The sequence below is a fragment of the Alexandromys fortis genome, unplaced genomic scaffold (assembly GCF_014885135.2).
Source record: "Alexandromys fortis isolate MF-2015 unplaced genomic scaffold, M_Fortis_MF-2015_v1.1 scaffold_34, whole genome shotgun sequence".
NCBI lineage: Eukaryota > Metazoa > Chordata > Mammalia > Rodentia > Cricetidae > Alexandromys > Alexandromys fortis.
Window position 1 is genome coordinate 10,352,278 of NW_026067933.1, and position 5,216 is coordinate 10,357,493.

Sequence of the window (5,216 nt, forward strand, 5' to 3'; positions counted from 1 at the left end):
AGTCCTTCTCTTTTGTAATGTAATATATAGAGGGAAGACTAATGCATTGTGCAAACATTTTAAGTTTTTTTTTAACAGTAACTATGGAAACTAATGACCCATGGATTTGAGGGATAAGAGTCATTTCGATTTTAAGCAATAGACTAAGGGCTGTAGAAATAGCTCAGTGGTTAAAGAACACTGGATGCTCTCTAAGAGGACATGGGTTCAGTTCCTAGCACCTGCACAGTGTCTCCCAACTATCTGTGATTCCGGTTTCAGAATATTGGACTCTCCTTTAGCATCTGATTGTACCAGAGATGCACATGCTAATGTCCACACATCCAGGCACACATCACACATGCAAAAGGAAGTATTAAAGAGAGGAGAAGGAAATGCTTCTTTCAAAGACTTGAGTGAATGCTCAGAAAAAAGTTTCAAATCAAAATATGTACTTTGGCTTAAAGTCTTGCTTGGTCTTCTTATGTATGTATGTGCGGGCATGTGTATATTGCCTTAGTAAGTCCAAGTCACTTATAAAGTTGAAATCCTCCCATAAGATAAACTACCAAAGTTGGCTTTGATTTCCAATGCTTGTCCATCTCTCCAGTGCCACATGTTTTATCCTTGCCTGGACTGCTGGTGACTAGACCAAGGACTGTGTTAGGTCCCCATGAAAGCCATCCTTTACTTTCCCCGGTTATATTTTCTTTTGAAGTCATTTTGTACAATCCCTAAAGAGTTTTCTTTAAAGTTTAAAAATTGAATAATAGTGTGAAGAAGATAGAGCTGAGATGTCTTCCTTAGCATTCCAGTGTTGGAATTTGTCTAAATACGATTTTCTACAAGATACATAGCAGTATTAATTCATCACAATAAAGGCTGCTGCACTGTTATGTCTGTTCCTGGCACTGCATGTGACTTCCCATTGTAACTGGAGTCTGTTTAGTTATATTCAATATTGTTTTTAACTTTTAAAATTTTGAAAGTAACTTGTAACAAACAGTTTAAGAGCATTTGATCTTCCTCTAGCCACACAAAACACGTCTCTGCAGCATTTAACTAAAGGATGGCATGAAGTTGACTATAGAGCTAAATACAAAGGGCTTGACAAATCAGTCTTGCTTTTTTCTTATGCTGTTAGTCTTAATCTCTAAGTTATGTTCTCTGTATTAAAACATACAAGGTCCCAGCGAGTGATCCTTATTATGTCATTGTTAATCAGTTAACAAAATACACTGGACAGGGAAAGTTAATATTCATTTACTTCCAACTAATCAATATGAAAAAAAAAGAAATTTAAGGTTCAAGAAAATTTATCTCACATTCGCATTTCCGTTAAAACAATTCTTTTTCTTGTGGACAGCATTTTACTCAAGTTTACCTTTTCACTGGGATGACCAGACAGCATTAAATTATGTATAAAATAAAAATATACCCAACACATTTATTATCCACTTTACTTCTCCAAACTTTACTTTGCTGGAAAGTAACAAGGACATCATATTTTTCTTGTTGGGTTTTTCCTCGAAAATGGTCTTGGATTTACCCCAACATCCTATAAATCTACTCAAAACTTGTGTCTACTATTCCTGTGCGTTCCCTAGATAACGGTAGTATTATGTTAAGAGCATGATTAGTATGTGTATGGAGGGATATCAAACAAAAAAATCATAAAAAATTAAGGATACTCATCTCTTCATGTTTTAAGTTTTAACATTTACAATGCTGAGGTCTATTTGAATAAAACAGAAATAAACAGCAGAGGTTACCAAGGAGCAAATTTCAACCCAAGGATAGCTCTCGTTGGAGTGCATCTGACAAGCAGCTAAAATCTTTAATGACTAAATTTGAATGTCATCAACTTTAGGATTCCCAAATTCTTGGAATTTCATTTTTTAACAAATTGCAGGACATGGACACACAACTTTGTGGATTTTCTTTAGTATGGAAGAATGATCTCTCTGAAAGAATAAAATCCTAGTTTTATAAATGGGTCAAAAAGAATTGATTTTTTTATTTATATTTCAGAAATGTAAGCAACTGAATGAAATGGTTTCATATACATTTTTACATCCGGCAGTAGTGGCACACTGTTCGTACATTAATTCTATAAGAAAATGTACAACCTTCTTTTCTGCTAAGTAAGATTCGTCAAGTGTTCTTGGATGGAGGAAAAAAAAGCCTCTTTCATTGCTGGCGGAATGAATGAAGTAACAAGAGTAAGTCGTGTTTCTTTCAGCAGTTAATGTGTCAGTGAAGTTACTGCCCAGGGGTGTGTTCATATTGACATGAGTAATACGGGGTCTTACAATTTTTCAAAAACGTAAACGCCCAATTTGAAAACTTTACAAAATAGGCTATTAGATTTTGCAACTGAATTTGCCCAGGGACATGAAAGTCCTGAAGCAGTTATTTTAAGTGTACTTCTGTAGCTCCATTCCTAGCTGGCTGTTCTTCGATTCCCTAATCACACAGAAATGCATTCTTATGAAGTTAAGCCGCTGAAGACACAGAATGCTGATGACATTTCTCTTTATCTGACTTATCTAAAGAAAACCCAGCTAGTGGTAATTCTACCAAATACTTTTAACAGTCACATAAAATTTTAATTGATTTTCAAACAATACAACGGTGCCATGAATCCAACCACACAGAATATAAGCCTTAAGCCCACTAGGTTTAAGCAGTTGTGTCTTTGTAGACTAAACTATGTAAAATAGAATCTGATAACTCCCTGGTGTTAGAGGTAGACAGTTTCCTTTCAAATCCTAGGTTTGGTCCTTTATTTTATTCAGCAGTGAAAGCCATGAATACAGAACAAATAACAGCTGTGTTACAATTCTCAACCATGACTTCTAACGTCAGAGAATTCAAAGTATGAACATAGTACACAGTAATGAAAAGTATCAAAAATTAGTTTACCTCAAAGAAGATAAATAAAACAGGTATATCCCACCAATACATAAACAGATGTTTGTGCTACAGTTAAAATTTGCTGTATACAAAAGATCATAGTCTCCATAATCAGCTTATGGTAGAAGCAAGAATACATGAGCCATTTAAATTGTCAGACATTATGCTTTATAAGGTATGCACAGAAGTTCAAGCAATAAATACATACATTAGTTCAAAGCCTTACAATAGCTACGCAAAGCAGATGCAGAAAAGCAGGTTTGCTATTACTAGCAAGCAATGATAGAAGAGTAAAAATCCATGAAATGCATTAAAGCAACATTTTTCTTAGAAAAAGTCTGGTCATTTATGGGTCCACCAACATTTTTACATAATATGCACAATTATCAAAATACAGACCAAGCATTTCAGAAAACTCCAAAAAACCTAAAATCTATTTTCAAAGCAATTGCAGTTTTGGAGGTTTTTCTGGTATAATGTGCAAGCAGCTATTTTTTAAAATTGTATTCATATAAAACCCATGCAAAACTCTACAGGTATATGCATTCTGTGGCTGAGACTTCCTTTCAAAAGTTTTGAAACTGAGGTATGCATACTTTAGCATTGTAGTCTTAGGCCACCCTCCTGATGGTACAACTCTCCCAGTTCCTTCCAGTCCATCAAAGCTTTTTGGACATGCACCCGAAGGATTCATTCCCTTTCAGATAATCCTGACAGCAGTATCCTAGACATCCTTCAGAATACCAATCTCTCTTTTGATACCATGTCAATAACTTCCGGTTCGTTGATCATGACCCAAAGACAAACAGAATGAAAAGTAGCAGTCACTGTGACGTTCTCATGTTTCATGCAATCTGCCATAATTGTTCTAACTTTTATCTCTTTTTTTTCCTTTTTTTTTCCTTTTTTCTTTTTTTTTTCCTTTTTCGTTTTTTTTTTTTCTTTTTTGCAGAGGTAGAAGCTTTCAGAAAGCCTTTTGGGTAAGTGGGAAAACCCTTTTGAAAGCCGTTATGTCCTTTTATTTGGTGTGATAGATGACTGGGTATCTCTCTAACTCTATTTGCTGATTTCAGCAAAGGATAAACATTGAGCTTAGTTTGCAAGAACCGGCTCCATCACACGGAACCGGGACATATGTTAAGCTCTAGCAGCCACCTTCTGTCAAAACTGTTTGTAAAGCAATAACCATAATCAGGTTATGAGGTCCCTTGGTTGGGGGAAAAAGTATTATCAAGACTTGGCACAGCACATGAAAAGCAACACGTAAAGTCTCTAGGTTTTAAGCAAACATCTGGCTATGCTATCTTCAACTACACCATAACGTATTATCATAGTTTTGGGGTTTAGAGTTGTCAAGAAAATCAGCATTCCAACAATTTGGCCTGCGCAAGTCTTTGAAGGGAGTGTGGTAGTGTTTATATCCCATATAAGAAGAGGCAGAAGTATATGTAACTTTGGTTTGACTGAAAATAAATACCATGGGCTACACTTGCTATAATCTTTGCTTTCAGTGTAAAAACTCAGCTAGATCACTTTAAAATCAATAGGAAATTAATTTTTGGCTTTACTAGACCTTTTATGTTTGGTTCCTACTTTTTGTTTTTTATTTTTATTATAACTTAAGACTATAAAAAAATAGTACACGACAGAGATTAAGACCATACAAGACATGTACTTCTAACAACATGTACTCACCACCAAAAAGAATTGACTGGATGGAGAAAACAAAAACACAATGTACTATATATATATAACAATACGCAATCTGCATTTGCATCAAGTACACAATTGTTTTGGTCAGTGATCCACATTTGTTGCTTTCTAGCATGTCATAACTTCCACTGCAGATTTTGTCCTCACCTCTGTCTTTAATGAAAGCAAATCTTCATTGCATTTAGATGGACTTTTGGCCTCAGAAGATTACTCTGTGACTGAATGAACTCTTTTAGTTGTGGTGTTTTTTTTTTTATTTTTGTCATATTTGTTTCTTTGTTTAGGGCTAAATGAAAAGATCCCAGAGGTCATCAGAAAACAGCAGGTAGTTCATGGAAAAGGTTCCTTTGTACTAATTGAAGTTACAGAAGGCTGACCAAAGCATGTGGCTGCTTCTGTCCTGGAGCTCTTGGCCATGGTTAGAGTTGGCTTTGGTTTGCAGCTGTAGCCTTTGACTGTGTTTGCAGGTAGACAAAGCTTTATCACAAGGAGGTAAAGAGTACAGTTGTAAGATCTATGCAGATATGCAAATGTTTCTATGGTGCTTGCACAGATAATGTTAGCTTAGGATTGCACTTTACATCTCAACACTAACAGCACAGACTGGA

The 5,216-nt window shown here is 35.4% G+C and overlaps 1 protein-coding gene across 2 annotated transcripts in view; it reads right to left on the reverse strand.

The window, feature by feature from the left end:
- Positions 1-1,227: 1,227 nt before the first annotated feature.
- The window catches only part of Foxp2 (forkhead box P2), a 509,404-nt gene continuing 505,415 nt past the window's right edge, over positions 1,228-5,216 (reverse strand). For both annotated transcript variants that reach the window (XM_050145932.1, XM_050145933.1), the window contains one exon: positions 1,228-5,216. This exon is cut by the window's right edge and continues 831 nt beyond it. The gene's annotated coding sequence lies outside the window, so the exon portion shown is untranslated.